The sequence below is a fragment of the Grammomys surdaster genome, unplaced genomic scaffold (genome assembly GCF_004785775.1).
Source record: "Grammomys surdaster isolate TR1022 unplaced genomic scaffold, NIH_TR_1.0 126158, whole genome shotgun sequence".
NCBI classification, from domain to species: domain Eukaryota; kingdom Metazoa; phylum Chordata; class Mammalia; order Rodentia; family Muridae; genus Grammomys; species Grammomys surdaster.
The window spans coordinates 5324001-5346634 of record NW_021620966.1 but is presented as its reverse complement, the minus strand read 5'-3'; the positions used below and the strand labels follow the sequence as shown (position 1 = coordinate 5346634).

At 35.1% G+C, this 22634-nt stretch overlaps 1 pseudogene; it reads left to right on the top strand.

The window, feature by feature from the left end:
• The first annotated feature begins 16848 nt into the window (after positions 1 to 16848).
• LOC114612442 lies at positions 16849 to 17732 on the top strand (annotated as a pseudogene).
• The last annotated feature ends 4902 nt before the right edge of the window (positions 17733 to 22634 follow it).

The window sequence follows — 22634 nt, the reverse complement described above, 5'->3', positions numbered from 1 at the left end:
ATAAGTGTTGGTATCAGGCTCTGAACCCAGTGACATCATATCTAGGTGACCCCCTACAACGTTGCCAAGGCAACAACCATACACTCCCAGAATCCACTTGGCTCACCGCCCACCTTTACCTGTGAGAGGGTATAGGCAGAGCTCCCTGACCTCTCTCTCTCTCTCTCTCTCTCTCTCTCTCTCTCTCTCTCTCTCTCCACTCCCTCTTCTTACCATCACCTTTGCCCTATCTCCTGAATAAACCTCACATGGAACCGTTTGGCCTGGTGTGGTCTGTTGTAAGCCTCATGCATCAAACAACAATAAGTGTAAGCAATAATTTTGTGCTCATGAAAGCCTTTGTGAAAACAAAAGACAATAAAATGTGAAATTCTTACTGAAAACATTGTCTCTAAGATATTTTTATTCCATTAAAGGTCATTATCAAATCACCTTTCTATTAACACTTTTTGCTTTCTATTTTTTAATTTAGCAACATGGAAAATGTAAGAGAAGGGTAGTGTTGCTAAAATGTCACCATTAGAAAATGTGCATAAGTTACACATTATCAATGCTAAGAAGTTGCTTATCAGGGGTAGGAGTAAGTTCAGTGGTAAAGAACACTTGCCGCTCTTGCAGAGGGCTCAGTATGCAATCCCAGCATCTACTGACATGGTGCCTAACAGCTGTCTTAAATTTATGGTCCAGGAAGTCTGATGTTTCCTCGCACTCTGTAGGTATCAGGTACTTATATGCTACAATCAAACACTCATCACAGAAAATAAAGAAAATTAAATAAACAAAAAAAGAAGAATTTGATGATTTATTTGTTTGGAGTTTTGAATTTACTGGTTCTTCTTAAAGATTTTATTTATGTACAGCATTCTGCCTGCATATATGTCTAAATATCAGAAGAGGGTGCCAGATCTAAGTATATATGGTTGTGAGCAATCCTGTCATTGCTGGGAAATGAACTCAGGTCCTCTGGAAGAGCAATTAGTGCTCTCAACCTCTGAACTGTCTCTCCAGCCCCGGGAAACTTATTTTTTTAACTAATATATGATTTGTTTTCTTGTATAGAATTATACACTGCTATTCTTTGATCCTTTCCTTATTTTCTTAAAAGATAAGTCTTCAGGAAATACTTAAAATTTATACATATTTTAGTTTCATAATGTTACTTGAATTTAGAGAAATTATAAACAAGAGTGTTTACTTCTTTGTACTAGGAGAGGGAAAGAATTAAAATGAAGGAGAAGGAGTTCTGACATGATACACTATGTCAGGACAGCAGCAATTTTTAAAGCACCATGGGAGTAATAAATTGATTTACAAGACTTTTTCCATTCATTATTGTAGATTTCAAATGTATCAAACTATTTTGCTATGTAGAAACCTAAATTTCATAATACAGGATCAATCATAATAGCCTAAAATATTTGTGTGTAGATTATAGGAATGGGAGTGATACAGATTACATAGTATGGATCATTAAATATCTTGAGTTGGGATGTACAAATAGCCAATGCAAGTTCTATGGATATAAATACAATATTGAAAATTAGTTTATAGTTAAAATTTCATTTTATTTTACGTATACCTGAAAATAGTAGTAGAGACTTTTTTGGAGAAGAGTAAGTTTCTTTTGCCAGAGCTTATCAACTGGAGATTGTTTTTGGATTAGGAACAAGGGCATGCATGTATCTTCTTCCTTCAACTCTTGGATTCCATTGGACATCACTATTCTCTTATGGATAAGTATACAAAATATTTCTAGACTATAGTTTTTAATTTACTTTTTGAAATTTGAATGTTAATAAATTACTTTACAATCTCTTTATAAGTGAATCTTTCCTCACTTCCTGTATATAGCCTCTCTCTAACATGCCCTCTCCCCCAACCCTACAGCCACTAATAAGTACACTTGACAGTATCAAATGCTATCTTAAGTTGTTAAACAACTTCCAAATTTACAGAATGATCATGTTAATTTTTAGTCAAACTGATGTTACTGCAAGTGCTTGTCTCAGTCCTTTTGCCCATTTCAGTTAATTTTAAAATTCTATGAAAATATGTTTTAGAATCCATGTATATGTTACACAAATCTTTTTTGATATATAAATTATAATATTTGTTAATAAAATATGCCAATAAAATTAATATAGATGTTTGATAGAAAAAATATTTAACATTCATGTAAATATTTATATTTGTAGATGTCAGTCATTTGATGATATTTTCCTAACTAAATTGATCAAATTTGTATATGTATACACTATGTATTCTAACATTTCATATGATTCTGATTTCACATATTAGAATGAAGACTCACTAACTTACATTTAAAATTCTTATTTGTCCTTCACAAAGGACTTTTAAATTCTTTACAAACTAAAGAGGTTTAGAAAATATATTAAATAAACAGTTCTCAAAGAAAAGCAGATGAGGTTGAGATCAAGTGACCTGCTGCATTGCTTCTGGATGCTATAAACTCTACCTACATTATAAACAGTGTCAACAATATTCTGTAATATACCATAAATAAATTCCTCCCAAAAGTGGTTGCTATAAGTAGATTATGTTTTCAACAAAACATTAGTGTACTGACTGAGTGATTATCCTAAATGGCACTACATCTTTGCATACACACACACACACACACACACACACACACACACACACTTTTACTTTACAAAGCTTTTACTTTACAAAGCTTTTACTTTACAAAGTAGAATTTTAATAAAGAAAGTTATACTTTACCCAAATGAATAACAACAAATTAAGAGATATGATTCTACCTGGTAGCTTTTCCTGAGAGTCTGAGATCTAATGTCTTTATTTTTGTTTTGATCTTTTTACTTTAAAATATATGCACGGTGTCTCCACCATATCCCTCTCCCTTTGCTACCTATGCTCTCATCCTTGCTTTATACACTCAGCAACCTCTCAAATTATATGAGGGTATACTGGCTATACTTGGGACACTAAGTATAATAGCATGAAGGTACAATTACTTCAGTAGCCAATTGGAATAGAATTAAAGATGATAAAGGATTCATGAACATGGTATGGAGTGTCATTGTTTAGTCAGGTACTTGTCTGGCTGCTTTCAAATGAAACTCCATTCACCTGTCTTCAAAGTTTTTAACCCAGAATTGTTCTGCCTAAAGAAAATGGAGCAGGAAAATAATGAAGGAGATTCCCACTCAAGTTCTCTTATTTTTGAGAATAGTTTTTGCTATCTGTGCTTTTTTTGTTGTTGTTATTCCAAATGAATTTGAAAACTGCTCTTTCTATTTCAGTGAAAAATTGAGTTGGAATTTTGATGGAGATTGTGTTGATTCTGGAGATTGCATTTTGTAGGACGGCCATTTTTACTGTGTTAATCTTGCTGATCTATGAGCATGGGAAGTCTTTCCATCTTCTTAGGTCTTCTTGGATTTCTTTCTTCAGAGACATGAAATTCCTGTCATACAGATGTTTCACTTGCTTGGTTAGAGTTATACACACCAAAATATTTTATATTATTTGTGACTATTTTAAGGGTGTCATTTCCCTAATATCTTTCTCAGCCCATTTATCCTTTGAGTAGACGAAGACTATTGATTTGTTTGAGGTAATTTTGGAACCAGTCACTTTGCTGAAGTTGTTTATCAGCTCGAGGAGTTCTCAGCTGGAATTTTTGGGTCATTTAAGTATACTATGATATCATCCACAAATAGTGATATCTTGACTTCCTCCTTTCCAATTTGTTTCCCTTTGATCCCCTCTTGAATTAATAGTGAGAGTGTAGGCACGTATACCATATCTTGACACTGTTACTGAAGCCACATTGTGCCTTCAGAAAGGATCTTGGGATGGCTGTCTGCTGAGAGGCTCTACCATCCATTGACTGAGACAAATGAAGATACTTACTACTTTCAAACATTGGATTGAGGTCAGGGACCAATATGGAAGAGTTTGAGGAAAGACTGAAGGAGCTAAATGGTATTGCAATCCCATAGGAAGAACAGCAGTGTCAACTAATTTGGATGCCTCATAGATCGCATTGACTAAGCCAAAAACGAAGGAGCATTCATGGGCTGGTTTGTGGCCCTGGAAACATGTGTAGCAGAGGTCTGCCTTATATGGTCTCAGTTGGAGAGGTTGTGCTTAATCCTGTGGAAACTTGATGCCCCAGGGAAGAGGGATGCTGGTAGGGATGAGGTGGAGGTGGGTGGGCAGCTGGGGAAGCACCCTTCAAGAGACAGAGGGTGAGCGTAGATGGGATGAAGTACTTATGGAGAGGGACTGGGAAAGGGGGGCAACTTTTGGAATATAAAAAACTAAAATAATTTTAATAAACAAAGAAGAAATAAAGAAAGTTAATGATCTGTAGTATGTTAAAAATTTAAGAAAGAACCACATTCTTTACTTTAAACTAAGGCTATCTATCCTAAGGCAAGGCAAATTCTTATTTTCCTACGAACTGTCAACAACAAATATTTTAAAACTTGGGAATCATATGATGTTTGTTGAAATGATCATGTTAATAAATGCAGAGTGGATAGTAAAGAAACAGGCATAGTCCTATCCTACAAAACCTTAATTTACAATGAGGTAAAATGTACTTGCTACAGGAACCAGTGTTTACTGAATCTAACAATATTTTTATCTAACAATAAAGCAATATTTTCAAATTGATATTGATGAGCATAACAAAAAATACTGTTTTATCACATTATGAAAAAAGGAAAGATTCAGTGTAATAAAAATCTCCTTGAGTTCAAATCCCACAGAGTACCATTTTTTTCTTCTAAACAGGCTGACAAGCTTCCATTCTCACTAACCTCTTCATTACATCATTGTTTACACTTAAAAATCATGAATAGCGCATATAGGAAGGGGCTGCCTCAAATTAAACTTTACTGCTACCACATTTTCTAGCAAATATACTGTTTTTTCCTGTCAAAAATTGATCCTACACATGGAAAGAAAAGAATGGAAACAAAGTTAATAACATAATCACTACCTTAAGTTGTTCTGTTCCTGAATTTGTTGGTAAAGATTGCCTTGGTGGACAGGCAGAGGAACATGTGAATGAGGGAATCTTCGTTTTGTAATATATCTAAACCATTCTTAGGTAAGTATAACATAAAATGGCCTCCATCTATTCCCATCACTCACCTGCCAGTTTGAATGCTTCCATAACATTACAAGAATCTGTCAAGCATTCCAAACCAATTACACAACGGATGTCAAGTTGTCATGCCTGCTGTTCTTTGATTCCACTAGGGAATCTCATCATCTTCTTTCAGCTATAAGTATACTATACTATAAGGCAGGTTTTACTGATATAATCTTTACAATTTCATAACCATAACTCTTAGATAGCCAAAACAAATGTGATTATATTGGAATGGCCAAAATTATCAAAGCCATGGAGGATATATTCTATCGTTAGTGCTTTTGTATTTTTCTATTGTTGATTTTCCAAAGAACATTTCGTCTATTATTTAACAACTTTACCATTATATTAGAAAATGCTAAATGAATTAAAGGAATAATGATGGAAGTATAATGGAAATGTGTGAATTAAGAAGTATTCTAGAATAATTTCCCTAAGGATTAATGTAAGCATGATACAGGTTATGTGTTAATATCCCTTGTGTTAGTTAACCACTTTAAATAGCTTATGATGAATTATAAGTATTATTGACCAACAATAGCAAGTCAAATGCTTTATGCTGATAAAAATTTTAAATATTCACAGTTATGATGAGGTTGAATTTTTAAATATTTTGGTGAAATGAGTAAATGATATGAAAATTATTAACTTCAAAAATAAAAACTGTGATCAATACATGTAAGAGACTTATTTTAAAAGCTATAAAATATAGCCTATTGCTTCAATTTATCTATATGGCATTAAATTTGGAATAAGTACTGATAATTAATTTAGTGATAGAAAAATTAAGAGTGATAAAGCCATGTGCATGAACTCTGCTCAACATTTAATGACAAATACTGATAGTATTATAATTAACTTTGTAGCCTGAAATTAATGGCCTATACTGATGCCTTTCTTATGCACTAAACTCATTGTAGCAACAAGTATATGAATACAGAATTTTAAAAATGGTCTTTATCCTTGTGATAACTTTTAGATATTTCTGGATGTTGAAAAGTTCTAATTACATCAAATCCATAACTAGGGAATAAATATCTGACGTTCTTTATTACTTAAGTCCCCATATAATTTAGAATATATCAATAAATAGGAAGTCTTCATTAAAATAAAATAAATTGGATCTTTAGTTAAAAAGATAAACAATCTTAAAGTAGAACAGAATATGGAAAAAACCCACAAAAAATCACAAGGTGTATTTAATAAACAACGAGTGCATTTTAGGCAGAATTTAATATATTTATATACTGGTTACAAAAGTGAATTAGAGAGTAGTTTTTAACTATTTGAAAATGACTATGATCTCACTGGCCTGTTAATCACCAACTAGATGAAACTGTTTGGCAAGAAACAAAAGGAATCCATCTCTCTTTGTTCTCCAAGTGTTGGAATCACAGGCATATGCCCTCAGTCCTTGGAATTCTGCATAGGTTCTGAGGATCAAACTAAGGGCCTGATGTTTGGAGACAACTATTTCACCACTAAACAACATTCATAGCTACCTCACAAATGATTTCAATAAACAATGTGTGTCTATCTTTCTTTTGTAAAGATGTTTATCTAGATTTAATGAAGTAAAATATATTCTTGAGTAGATGGAAAGAGAAAACTTTAAAACAGCAAGAATTCTTGTAGTCTAACTTTGAAAATATTTAAAGAATATTTTCAAATATTAAGAAGGCATTGAATTACATACACTAATAACAGATAGTTATACAAAGAATGTTATAATGTTACAAACATTAATTATTTTTCATTCATTCAAGAAATGAATATTTTGTGATGAGTTTACTAAGGCAAATAATTTACCATTCAATAGCCTATTAGGCAGGAGAGGATAAAAACTATAGTTCCCCCAAAACTGCCATAGAATTAAATCACCAAGTATGAGTTCTTGTAATTTTATTGTTAAGTTTGATTTTCAGGTTATACCATATTGTATCCTATATTTCAAAATCTAGACTTTGGAATGAATTACTAATTTTAAATTCTAACACTTGTGGTCACTGAAGTCACCATAATCCCAGACAGGTTTAAAAGAGCCATTTGTAAACAGAAAAGACAAGATATCCATGTACATGTTTCTATGGAAAATATGATGTAAGAACTCTGTTAAACACATTGAAGATTGATGAACATAGTTTAGTGCTTCTATGTCACAGGAGATAGAAATGTACAGGGTTTTAAAGTTACAAACTGTTTTAACCAATAAAGTACAAATAGAGGTTTAAACACAAACAAGGAAAGACAAAAACTATTCTTTAAATGTTTATGAAAGAAACTAAATGAATTTTCAAATTTTAACTATTAAGTAAAAATGCACTTGGGCAATAAAATAAACTATGACTTTAACTAGGGTCAAGTTGACATAAAACTAGTGGTAGGAAATAGTTCCTTATACATTTTTATTGGATATTTTGTTTATTTGCATTTCAGTTGCCATACTCTTTCCCCAATTCATACCCTCTATTCCATAACCTTTCATCCTTTTTTCTTTTATACTATTTTAATTACATGCAAGTATTAGGGTCAGTTCTAAGTTGAGGAAATAGCAACACAATAGATGCAAATATTCAAGGAACAAGCAAGACAATAAACACAAATAGTCAAAAAACACACAAAACAATAAACAAAGTTTCATGATCACCTCCATGGTCACTAATTCTAAGGGATTATCAGGTTGACCAAAATATCTGAGCCTACTTCCCTGTCCTAGCCCAAAGTAATTTTCATGTCTGAAGCCTACTTCATTGCTATAGACTAAGATTTAGATTCCTGCCTGAAATTATTTCCTTGTTCTAGTCTAATGTCAGATTCCTGCCTGAAGCCCATTTCCTTGTCCTTGGCCAATGTCAGATTCTTGCCAATATGTTAATCTTCAAAGTTCTTTAGTCCTCCATAGTTATCCCAAGTCTATATTTTAATGTGGTATGTAAAGTCTTGAGCTTTAGTTTCTATATTTAAAACTTGAAACACAAGATTCCCATGTGAGCTTCCTAAAATTATGTATTCAAAATTCTAAACAACTGGCTATACATACTGTTGGCAGAAATTATCTGAAATCTTATTGCCACAATTATTTCATAACATTACATTTTCTTAGCATGCTGTGTCTCAAATTATAATTAAAATATTTATTTTAGTTGTAATCTGATTACACAAAGATGTTTTAATCCTTTATTATGTTTGTTTCATATTTAATCACAGATTTAGAAGATAAACACAAGCTTATCAGATATTGAAATGAGACAGCACCTGTACATCTTGATGTTTCTGCCTTTCAATTAGTCATAAAATTTGGCATAAATCACTACAATGTATTCAAATTGGATATGCAAGATTATGTAACTAAAACCCATCAGGGTTTAGGGAAAATATTGAAATGGAGGTTACTTTACCACAAGAGCAAAGTCATTTAAAATACATGAAACTGAAAGGGAATGTCAACTATATACAGAAAATGATTTTTATGGATGCTTCACATAGTTAGACTCAACAAGAGTAAGAGAATCTGATTCTCTCTCTCTCTCTCTCTCTCTCTCTCTCTCTCTCTCTCTCTCTCTTCCACACACACACACACACATACACAATCTGTGTGAGTGTGCATATATGCATACATATATCCAATGACTACATTTATTAAATCATATACTCGTTACTCTGAGTGACATCCATAAAAGTAATAATAGTATCTCTTGTAATTTAACATGTGTGAATGTATATGTATTTTATATGTGTGATATTTTAAATTTACTTTATATATATTTTACAAGTTATGCATAAATAATAGATAAGATGAATTCGTGACTTTATCTCTATTTTTACAAAATATTTACTTAAGATGCTACAAATTAAATATTTTACAATAAAATCAATAAATAAAATAAAAATCACTACATAGTTTGAACAATAAACAGAACATAGTATAGATATATAAAATTGTTACACAAGTAAATGTTATAAAGAAGAAAACAAACAAAATTATAATAAAATGAGAGAAGGAAATAAAAGAATGACAAATTATTATTAGCAAATATGTGAACTTTGACTCTTATAACGTGATATAAACATAAGTAAAAATTACTGAAACTGCATCCACTGTATGGCCTTTATTTTATGAAGATACTGTTTTAAAGTTCCATTGACCCCTTCCACAGTCCCTTGTCCTTGACAATTATAAGGAATACCAGTAATATGGGTAATGTTAAATTGCTGCCAAAAAGTCTCAAATGTTCAACTGAGATAACCAGTTCCATTATCTGGGTTGTTTGTTTGTTTGTTTGTTTTACTCTTTTCTTTTCTTTTTTATTATTGGATACTTTATTTATCTACATTTTAGATATTATCCCCTTTCCCCAACCCCCCACAAAAACTCATTATCCTATCTTCCCTCCTTTTATTTATATGAGGGTGTGCCCCCACCCATCCACTCACTCCCACCTCCCTACCCTCAAATTGCCCCTCACTGAGGCATCGAGCCTTCAAGGGATCAAGAACCTCCTCTCCCTCTGATGCCCTACAAGGCCATCCTCCACATATATACCTGGAGACATGGGTCCCTCCATGTGTGTTCCCAGGCTAGCTGTTTAGACACTGGGAGCTCTGGTTGGTTGGTATTGTTGCTTTCCCCATGGGACTGCAAGCCCTTACTACTCCTTCAGTCTTCTCTCTAACTCCTCCACTGGGGACCCTGTGATCACTTTGATGTTTAGTTGTGAGTATCTGCTTCTGTATATGTCAGTCTCTGGTAACGTCTCTCAGGAGAAAGGTATGTCAGCATGCACTTTCATCTTAACTGATATATTTCTTTTTCTTAGAAACATCTGTAAAACTAAAATTTATAGCTCAAAATAACATTAAATATTAGCTGTTTTGTTGAAATATTGTTCAATTGAGATATTAATATGTATATATATAATTTCTACATTTTTTTGTCTTCTTAGGTTTTTAGGTTTTTAATTTAGATCTGTTTGTACAGATGTATTTTATTTTGTTCTTAATATTTATATTCTAAAGCCATCGAGATTTTCAAGTTGCCATTATATTTGTCACCAGCAGTGTGTTAAACATGTGATATATTTATTCATCATATTTTTGTTTGACTTTTAATATATTTTAACACTTAGAAGCAATATAAGCATGTATATATGAATTCAAAATATACATACATATATGTATATGTATATTTGCATATATACATATATGTATGTGTATACATATATGTACGTGTGTATGTATATATATTCTTAACACTAATACTGTTAGACATCCACATGCAGCACTTAGGACAGACCACACTAGACCAAATGGTTCCAGGGGTGTTTATTCAGTGCGAAGGTGGGGCGAGAGAAATAGAAGATAGAGGAAGAGAAGAGAGGAAGAAGAGAAAAGTAGAGGCCTGCCATGACCATGAAGAGAGGGGAAAGGGGAGGGGGAGGGGACAGAGAGAAGTTAGAGGCAAGAGAGCAAGAGAGGGAGGAGGAGGCAAGCAGCCCCTTTTATAGTGGCCAGGCCTACCTGGCTGTTGCCTGGTAGCTGTCAGGAGGAGCACACCTGGCTGTTGCCAGGTAACTGTGGAGGTGGAGTTTAGACAGAATACTAACAAATATTTTATTAGACAGATTAACTAATACATTTCTAGTATCATGTTCAATATCATTTGATTGAATATACCTTTTTGAGCAAAATAAGGATTTCAGTTAGGAAAGTTTATCACTTATCATAGTATACACATATTTTTCTTGTCTTAAGGTGCTATTGTTAACATAACAATAGAATAGTATTATAACAAAACTATACCTGTTAATCAGGAATTGTATGAGTTCTTCAATAATGGTTGTCTGTATGAAGTAGATAATTTAGGTTGCTGTTTTTTCTACTAACAAAGTAATTGATTATTCTCTCACCACATTTAGCAATCTCAGCCTTGCCCTAGAGATATCTAATGGGTTTTGCTGTTCACCTGAGCTTGTAAAGCTTATTGCATTAACGAAATTATCTTATACTGATGATTCTCTGCTACCTTCTTGCACCAATATTTCTAACTGTTTCATAAGGACATATTATTGAGTTGTTAAATGATTTCATAGTTTTACACATTTATTTTATATTTAGAAATTTTGATCGCTCATCACCATGTTTGCTATAAAAATATTGTTGAGTTTGTCTCATGGAATACTTTACATTGAATTAAAACTAAAATACTATTATCAGTAACTAGTGTCAAAATTTACTTCTTTATAATATTTTCTATTAACTATGAGTGTTATTTGTTCCAATTTTGTGTTAGAATTATTCCTCTACTTTATAATATTACAAATATTATACCTTGCTTTTAAAATGATAATGTATGTTTTATTAATGAATATAACTTTTTTCTGTTAGTTTATTTACTCACTTTACATCATGATTGCAGCCCTCCAGTTGCTAGTTCTTCCCATGTAGTCCCTCCACAAAGTAATGAATACTTTTAAAAATATTCATTTAAATGAATTTTAATTCATTTTGCATTTTAACCTTATTGAACACTATACTTACTGTCAATTTCTATTTTAAACTTTTTAAAGTTGAAACTTTAAAAAGTCTATCATTAATTTCAACAACTAAAATACCCACCAAAGCGTATACATGGACTTGTCCATAGCTATATATATACATAGTAGAGGACTGCATCATCTGGCATCAGTGGGAGTAGAGGTGATTGGTACTGTAGAGGCATGATGTCGCAGAAAAGTGGGATGCTCAAAGGGTGAGACTGGAGTTGGTGGATGGTTGGGGAAGCACAAGCTCAGAGGCAAAGCAGGAGGGGGAGGGGTTCATGGAGGAGAGACCAGGTAGGTGGGTAACATTTGAAGTGTAAACAAAATAAGTAACAAATTAAAAATATAAAATAATGATAAATCAAATATTACTAAGGTATAAATTATTTAATAGTCGCATTATTTTTTCTTTATATTATCCTTTTATGTATTTTCTCCTTATATTAGCTTTCCAGTATATTCACTTTAATCTCACCTAGAAAATCAGTTGAAACATTGCCTTGTTACAATTACTAGGAAAACAATTCTCCCATTTCCATTTTAAAAACAATTGTTACATATTTTGATAAAAATGATTGCATTTTTGAGGTCAAATTGCCTCAAGACAGACAAATATCTGAGATATCTGTTCAGTTGGTAAATCAGAAAAATAGAGACAACAGGATAAAATTAATGTTAGGGCACATTATCAGTCTAAAAGAACATATTTCTATTTTGATAGGATTCAAGCATATCCGTGGGGAAATCATAACTTCTAAAGGAATTTTCAGTACATTTGAATTTATTCCCATGGAAAGTTCCTATGAAAGAGAGACTGTGACATACCTTCCTTCCTATGTCTTCATATATTTGATCATGGATGTATCTGAGCACAGGCATCATATCTGATCTAGTGCATAGATGGCAATACCTCTGAAGGTATTTTCAAAGCATGGCTTAAAGTGACTGCCAGAATGACAGGATTCATTTTCTCACAAAGCTTTTCAGCGCACTATAAACACTCAGTTAAATGTTAGCAACCTGACAGGCTGCACCTGCAAAGGGAATGTTTTATTTCTCAATTACTATCTGTAGACCCTATAATATTTAATCTTTTAAAGCACCATGGTGATACAAAGTAGATAAAGTTGAAAGACATAATTTCAGAAGGCAGGGACTAAAACCTATTCAGCTAGAAAAACGAGACATTTAATTTCCCTCTCCCGCTGCAATGGGAACTTTGCCATAGACTTGTGACTAGACCCTTCCATACCACAGACAAGTTGAGACTGCATGTTTCCCAGACATCATTTCCTGGCTCTGTCTGTTCAATAAGATGTAATATTGTCCTTTTGATAGGAAATGTTTACTAAGGAGCAGCAAGCTCTTCCTGACTGCACAGCAGAACTAAGCAGCCTCCCTGAAAACAAATATGATGTTTTAGATTGAAATAATAGTTAAATTAAATGTTCTAAATCTTTAAGCAAAGTTCTTATCAGCTCTTAAATAAAATATCAAGCTGCAAAACAGCCTGAAAATAAATTAGTGCAAAGGTATTTAGCCAGAATTAGTGTGAATTTCTACTGACAATTACTGTTTGCATCTATTGTATTGCTAGTTCCTCAACCTAAAACTGACCTTAATACTTGCATGTAATAAAAATGGAATAAAAGCAAAAAGAAGGAAGGCATGGAATAGGGGCTTTCTAGGGAGAGGAAGTGGAGAATGGGGAATGGCATCTGAAATGTAAATAAATAAAATTTCCAATAAAAAATGGAAAAAAGGAAAAGAAAGTTATACTCAATACAAATTAAAACAAATACAGTGCTTCCTTTAGTGTTTCCTTAGGAAACAATGCTAGAAACTGTAAGATCAAGGACTAGGATGTCTCCTAGGAGATTGTGACATAAATAAATATCCTGGATGCTTCATCCAAAGAGTTTCTGATTTTGCTTCCACATACCCATTTCCAGCAGCTCAAAATAACCTGTAAGTAGCCATCTTGCAAACTTGATACTTCTTGCTGACCTTCAAGATTACCTGTATGTAAGTACTTAATGTATATGTGTCTTTGTATGAAATCAACAAATAATTGTAATTAGCCTTTGAATAAAAGTAAGCTTGCAATGCCTCATGGTCAAAACAAATTCTAATAGGCTCGATTAGTGCGCATTATTTATTCATTCTTGGCAAGGATGAAAACTAGTTTAGATTTTATTAAATTACATGACACTGGACACATACATAAGTACATAATCCAATTAGTGAACATACAATTGTATGTAGGTAGAAACTTTTCTTTCCATTTATTACAAGTAAATCTTATACTCACTGGCAGAGTAGAGCTAACCACTTTCTCTTGTTTGAACAATGGGAAATGAAATACAGAATCATCTAGAAAACATATTAGTTTTTATTTCTTTTAAATTTAATTTTTGAGAGTTTCATATACAACTACAATATTTACAACATTTCATCACATCCTTTTCTCCCCACTAAATCCTCTAATGGCCCCTACTCCCCCTCAAATTTATAACATTTTCTAACTTACTTATTGTTACATACATACATGTATACACATGTGTATATATAAATGCTTCTTGTAGAATCCACTTCATGATTCCCTTATGTGTGTTTACTTAGAAATGACCACTTGGAAATACATACTATTGATGGGCTCAGGTGCTCACTGGAGAAAATTGATTCTCCTTTTAGTAATAATTAAATGCCTGATTTTAGATTAGTATTATAGTTACTTATTTTCTTTACACACATATATGTGCACACACACAGACAGAGGGAGAGAGAGAGAGAGAGGGAGGGAGGAAGGGAGGGAGAGGTAGAGGGAGAGGGAGGGGGAGTGGGGAGGGGGAAGGGGAGTGGGGAGGGGGAAGGAGAGAGGGGGAGGGGGGAGGGGAGGGGGAGGGGGAGGAAGGAGAATAGTAGACCTGTGAGGGAGAAAAAACAGCTTGTGAGATTTGTTTTTCCTTCTATCTAGTGTTACCTGGGATTGAACTCATGTTCTCAGACTTGAAAGCAAATTTCATCATTCACTAAAACACATAAATTCTTTCTTCTGTTATAACTAAATAAAAATAATACTATTCTTTGTAAAACTTCCACGTATATTTTGTTTAGTGTATTACACTAACTCAGCTAACCAACTAGAGCTATCCAACAATAAATCTTTATTTTTACTTCATTAGTTGTATTTATTTATTTAAAATCTTGATTTTTCTACTTAGGTTTCAAGAAACACTATTTGACTTGCAGTTGTACTGAAAATATCATCAAAGGTATTATCTCAGGGCCACATATCTCTAAGTCAGTTCCTCTATTGCTAATGCTATCTATTACTCCAGCCATTAGGATTCAGACTTCACATGAGGACACATTCTTCTTGCTGTTTGCATCTCCCACCTGAGCCTATTTTCAGTTCCTTTCCTTATATCCATCAAAAACAGACTCTAAAGAGGAATGCTAATGGGTTTTGTGATAAATGTAGCAGCTCCTCTGTCTGTCCCCTAGAAACAGACACTGTTACTCATTAATGAGTGAGCAAAATTACATATCTACCTGCTTCTCTAAATATAATTGCTTCATCATGTTTCCTTAACTATGGGATTTATTTGATCCAAACTATTAGTTTCTATGATTCATTTAGTCATATGTGATATTTTTTCTAATAAGGAGAATATTACTTTTCATGAAGTTGGTTTGGAGTTATTTCACTGACAAAATTAGATACACTGAATTTGTACAATACAGTAATTTCTTTAGAAGGACTGAAATATTGGCAGCTGTGCTAATCCAGAGGCTCAAAACACAGCATGACACAATCTCCAGCTCAGCAATCAGAAGCTTGTTAGGAACATCAGGACTAGCAACTGAAATAATTTATTTTATCTGACAATGATAGATTGAAATTAAACTATAAATGAATTAGGTATGCTGTAGAGATAATTAGTTTTCAAAATTCCACTTAACTGAGGTGTCAGGCTTGCAACACAAATTACATTTCAAATGTTATTTTCTGATTTTCCATGACAAACTGATGGGTCCCTGTCAGATAAGGAAAATTACCAAATATAATTTTAAAACATATTCTCTGATACAATTTAAAGCATTACAGACTATTTAAAATACTTTCATCTCATATTAAAACAACAATAGAATGTCAAACATGTCAGCTCTTGAACCATGAAGGTCCACATGGTATCCTAGGCCCCTTTGTACAAAGGAAGTCTAGTGTGAAGTTAAACACTCAAATCATTTTTAGATACACAAACACTGCATTAAAACCTTAGAACTTATTTAAGATAATATAATACCCATTTAGTTTGCTTCAAAATATATAAAAATATGGAGACAAAGTGAGGAACAGAGACTGAAGGAGGGGCCATCTGAAAACCATTCCACCTGAGTATCCATCCCATGTGCACTCACCAAAGGTAGATGCTGATCTGGAAGTCAGAAAGTGCATGCTGATAAGAGCCTTATATGTATGTCTTCTCAGAGGTCTTCAAGAGTCTGACATATTCAGAGGCAGATGCTCACAACTAGCCATTGGACTGATCATGGGGTTCTCAATGGAGGAGTTAGAGTGAAGACTGAAGGAGCTGAAAGGGTTTGTGGCCCCATGAAGAGAGCAACAATACCAATCAACCAGAGCTCTCAGGGTCAAAACCACCAGCCTGGGAGCACTTAGGGAGGGATCCAGTGCTTCAGCTGAATAAGTAAGAGTGGAGGGCCCTGCTGGGCATAGGTGGAAGAAGAGATCCTTGACCTCATGAAGGCTGGACGCCCCAGGGAGTGGGAATTTTGAGGGTGGGGAGGTGGGAGTGGGGGGGTAGGTAGGGGTTACATCCACAGAGAAGAAAGAGGAGGGTTGAGGGGATAGGGGGTTCCTGAGTGGGTGGGGGATGGAGTAAGGGGAAAACATATGAAATGTAAATAAAACATCCAATAAAAAATTAAAACAAAAAGAATTTAAAGTGTGGTGGGCAGGGCTCTGAGGGAGAGGAGCGGCAGGGGCCGGGCTGCACTACAGCCTGAGATGCTGCTGGCCAGCGGTGGGTGCTCTGCCCCCAGTGCTCCGCATGGAGGGAGTCCAGGCAGCGTGAATGCTGAGGACAGGAAAGTTTGATGACACAGCACTGAAGTTCTTTGTCTGGAGTCCATGTTATGAACCCTTTGTGGAGCATGTCTGCAGGCTCTGCGCAAACGAGCTGAAGGTGAAGAGAATTCATTAGCAGGGGATGTGAAAACCAATCCTCCATGAAGCGCACCCAAAAAACAGCTACCTTCTATTCCCAAAAATGCTCTGCCCATATCGAAGCCTACATCTCCTGCCCCAGCAGCGCAGTCAATAAATGGCACCCATGCCTCTTATGGACTCTTCTACCTGGAATATTCGCTTCTTGCAGAATTAACGCTGGTAGTGAAGCAGAAGCTGCCGGGAGTCTACTATGTACAGCTGTCTTACCGCTCTGCAGTAGCATGGTTTGGAATAATATTCATAGGGCACGGGCTCTATCAGGAAGGCGTGTTCAAGTTTACCGAGTATATTCCTGATAACTATCCAGATGGCGACTGTCCACGCTTGCTGTTTGATATTCCCGTCTTTCACCCACTGGTTGATCCCACCTCGGGTGAGCTGGATGTGAAAAGAGCATTCGCAAAGTGGAGGCGGAACCATAATCATATATGGCAGGTGTTAATGTATGCAAGGAGAGTCTTCTACAAGATCGACACGACGAGCCCCCTAAACCCAGAGGCCGCAGTGCTGTATGAAAAAGACATTCAGCTTTTTAAAAGTAAGGTGGTCGACAGTGTTAAAGTATGCACTGCTCGTCTGTTTGACCAGCCGAAGGTCGAAGACCCCTATGCCATTAGCTTTTCTCCATGGAACCCTTCTGTACATGATGAGGCCAGAGAAAAGATGCTGACTCAGAAAAAGCCTGATGAACAGCACAATAAAAGTGTTCACATTGCTGGCCTGTCCTGGGTAAAGCCTGGCTCAGTCCAACCTTTCAGTAAAGAAGAGAAAACAGTAGCAACCTAAGAGATGGTGGATCTGGTGCACCATGCACGTTCCTGCTGGACTCTGGCCTACTGAACGCTGACTAGTGGCAAAGGACTGCCTGAAGAGTAAACCGCGTGAACAGTGACTGGCTATCAGTGTTGTGTATGCATAGGTTCTAACAGCAGGCTATGGAGACCTCTTCATTAAGTAAAGCATTACTTCTATCGGAAGTGTCAGGGTGGATCTAGTTCAGTACTCCAAATTATTGGGGACCTTGAGGCTTAAGTATTTTTTTGAATATGTTAGAGGTAAGTTGTGTTTACTTAAACTAACAGAAGAGAGAGAGAGAGAGATGAGTACTGTGTAATAGTTTGGAGTTGGTAGTTTCAGGTGTACATATATGTTAGGCCATGAAGAAGGGTGTAGAGAACAGACTCCAGAGTGCAGCACTTTCAAAGACTGGCTTCCCGACTTCAGCCTGCTGTAAACATCTATCTCAGAAGCATTAGGAATGTAGGCAGAACCAGGATGCTGCTTCATAGCTTTGTTTTTTTTTTTTTAAAGGGAAATCACTGTATTTTTATGGCAGGGAAGAAGAAAAAAGTGTTCAAACGGTTTCTGATGAAGTTAGGTATTTAAATGGTGAATGACCGATGTGTTAGTGGAGATGAAATAAACCAATAAATGATTGATTGTCATTTATGCAGGAAAAAAAAAAGAATTTAAAGCGTGGATTAAACGCCTGTCAGTCAGATCATACTTTAGTCCAAGGAATGTCTGCATTCCAACAAGATCGTGAAGACCTAGAGATTCTTTGGATATGATCTGTCCAGAGCAGCCATGTTGCTGGAGTAAAATTCCTTTACACTAATTTGAGGAACCATTCAGTAGGGGAAACTTGTCAAAGCTCAAAATTCAGCAACTCTTGTTTTCCAGATGACTAGCAGGATCATTCATATCAACCTTCTCAATTTACATTACAGGAAAGCTTCCACTAACATTGATTTTTATGTCCTATCTGGGATTCCCAACTCAGGTCCTTATATGAAAGCAGTTTAGTGACCAAACCAGTAGCATCAAGAGTAGATTGTGAAATAATGCAGTTGTCAAAAATATCCTCCAAGGCATTTCCTACCTGAGATTCATTCAACAATGCATCCTGCTCAGGAAAAGCTTGCCACAGACACACATGGAAATGGGAGGTGGGATATCAATGTGCTATAAAGGCTCACAATGGTTTTTTGGAACCAATGTTTATCCTACACATCACAAGCCTACTCCCATTCTCAGGAGTGCTTTCCTTTTCTAATAAACCTCAATTTCCGTTTCTAGCCATGAGTTTATGTCCAATTCATTAGCCTAAGCTGAAAAGAATCTTCATACTTCAGCAAGTAACTATGGGACACTCAAGTCTTCCAACGTCATGTACTGACCTGAGAATGCACATCTTCATGGAGCTTTTGCTTGTTCCAACAACTCATTTACAAGGTCCTATAAAACTAACCTTTGATGATTAACTTAAGCATAGAAATCTTTGTAAGAAGGTGGTCACTTATCATAGAAGGAAGTGAAGTTTTTCAATAGAGTAATATTGTGGTCCCTAGCCCTGTCATAGATTTATAAGAAGATTCAATTTTGGGAAATGTGTAAGGTAAGATACCATGTGTGTACAATACTCAGAGTGCATGTTTGAGCTAAAAAAAAAACCCATTATTTAAAATTATAAAAATTATTTTCTTACTGTAAAAAACCACGAACTATACAGAAAGCAAGGTGTTTATATTAACCTTTTATCTACCCAGTACTATGTACATACTTTGCTATCTGCTCCCAGGACACAACAAAAGCTGTTGTCTTGGGTTCATGAGAGTCCATTTATGATACAGGGTTTTCTGCATCTCCTGATGAAGGGCTGTAATTAGGCAGTGATGTGCAGCAGCTTGGCATGTTTGATGAAGAGACAAGCTCCTTTCAATGCTTCCATGGACAATCTCTAAGCCTGTTGTAACTCAGCTTCATCTGGTCTCAGTACTGGATGGTAGTTGCACTGGCTTCTAACTTTTTCAAGTTATGTTTGAGTGTTGGATGTCTGGCTTCTATGATAATTTAATGATAACTTCTTTAAACCAATAATTTATTCTACGTCTCTCTCCCTTTTTATCTGTCTCTGTGTCTCTCTGACTTTCTTACTCTCTCCCTCTCCTTGCTCCCCCTCTCTTTCTCTGTGTGGAGGGGGAGTGTAGAGGTATATTGACTATGGAAAATATCCATCTAAAAACTTACATTTAAAATGTGAAAGTTTGTGGACATAGCTCAATAACCATGAAGTTATATTAATTTAGATAGTTCCACTGCTAGTTAGAGCCAGTATATACAGTATATGATTTGGCATTACTTTTCATGGTATTCACTAAACGAGAAGTTTTTTTTTATCATTGTCCAAACCTATAGCATTCAGCAAGTTTTTTTTCTATAGAATTTCGTGTACTCTCTCTGCTGTAGACAAAATAAGTACAAGAAACTAAAATATAAATTATTAGCTCATTGCTGCCATCCTGGGAGCTGGAAAAACACGACACTCAACCCTAGATTCATTGTTACTGGTTTGTTGGTCTCAGATGCAGTTTGAACTTTTCTGATGGGTTTTCAGGAGGACATGCTAGAATCCTACACTGATTATGTACATATGGTTTCTTTTTCATTTTGTTTTGCCACATATAGCACTTATATAGTTGCTTCAATTTGTCACATTTAAAAGTAAATTTAAAAAACATGTAAGAATTGCCTCAAATTTTTATTTTTGTTTACTGTCTGTCTTGCCCTGAAGTCTCTTGTATATCTTAATGGAATTTAACCTTTGTCTCTCTTGTTATCTTATATACCCGGCTCTGCCTTTTCTGTATAAATAGCAACTGCTGATGAGCAATTATTTCTTACAGTGTTTCCTTAGGTACTTTTATCTCTAGTGACAGCAACTCTTAGCTTATTCATGTTTAGTGGATATATCTGAGCAGTGTTTATTATTACAGTAAAACTCTGCCTCCCCTTCCTGCAATGGTTAAAGGTAATGCTGTGGTGTCACTCACACACAACCAGTCAGTACTAGATGCAGATCACATAGATGCATGGCAAGGAGGATTCATTTACAGACTGATATTGGATGAACCAACAGTATTGTATATAGACAGATATAATCCATCTAATCAGGATTTCCCAAGGAAATTCTCACAATATAAATATAAATGCTCTTTAATTACCAAAAAGTTCCCAGACATTTCACAGTCCTCAGCCACCTTCTCACACAGGTATCATTTCCCATAACTTTCTGTCTTTTATTTTTGTTGAATTCCAGATGGCCCCTTCCAGATCCCAAACTATAATGTTATACAAAATTCTTCTTACGTGGGCTTTCAACCAATCTCTAACCTTTCCTATGTGGAAATTCCCTTTTTGTAGATGTTATATCTACAAAGCTCACAATTTCATAGCAGAAATTTGAATGTAGTACATTTCTGGTTAGTATGCTGGTATTTCTATCAAAAGTAATTGAGTAAAAAAATATTTATAACAAAGATTATACAGTGTGTCCACAAAACATAAAAAAGAAGCAGGCTTACTGAAAAAATGTATTTCAAGTTTCCTCAGTAGTTTTTAATTTTTAAATTTATTCTTCTTTCATATATTACATCCTAACCACAGTTTCCCCTCCCCTTTTTATTTCCACCTTGCCAAACATCTACTTCTCTTTCATATCCCTTTAGAAAATGGCATGCCTCTCATGAATATCAGCCAATCATTTCATATTAAGTTGCAATAAGACTATGCACGTCTTCTTATATTAAGGCTGGAGATGGCAAATCAGTTTGAGGAAAGGAGTCCCAAAAGCAGACAAAAGAGTCAGAGAGAATGCCTGCTCCCACTATTAAAAGTCCAAGAAGAAGACCAAGCTACACAGTTTGTAACCAATAGAGTCTGCAGGATCCTGATAGTGTTGGGGGTGAATAGTGAGGTATGGGGGCAAAAGGCCTTCTCCAAGGATTTTAATGAAACAAGTCTCTTAGAGGATCTTAGCTTGTGCATAACTTTATTCAGGGTGGGCTTATATGCATACATTTATTCATGTGAATGAAAGCTCTGTATGAATCTTGGAGAGTCGAAAGGAGTTCTTTATTGGGAACAGTTTTATTGGATGGAGTTTAAAGTACTTGTGACTGTCTTATCTTTATGGAGAGCCATTCCAGTTATCTCACAATTACCTACTTGCTGAGTAGGTTCTTATTGGGAAAGAGGAAGCTGAACCTATGGATTTGTCAAGGACTGTGTGACATTCTTCAGGTAGAAGATTGAGATTCACATTTTCCAAATCAGTGAGAGCAGAAGAGGCCCTTCTAAGAAGAGAGAGTTCTCAGAGGAGCTTTTTAGATATGGTAGACTTCAGCCTTAGTAGTGAGGTACAACAAACGCCACCCAACCCTGGAACACACACCTGATGCCTCCTGTTCCCATCCATACCAGCCCCATTCTACCAGAAATATTTATTCTATTTTCTCTTCCCAGGAAGATTCATGTGTCTCTCCTTGAGAAATCTATGCTACTTAGCCACTCAGTCTGTGGAAAAGTATGTTATAGTATGATTTTCCTTTACAGCTAACATCCACTCATAATAGAGTACATACCATGTTTTTATTTCTTGGTCTGGGTTACATCCCTCAGGTTACTTTCATCTAGTTCTATCCACTTGTCTGCAAATTTCATGATATTATGTTTTTAAATGCTGAGCACCTTATAAATGTACTACATATTCTTTATTCATTTTTCAGTTGAGGGACATCTTAGTAGTTTTCAGTTTCTGTCTATTATGAATAAAGCTCCTGTAAACACAGATAAGTATCTTTGTGGTAGGATGGAACATCCTTTGGGTATATGCTTAAGAGTGGTACAACTG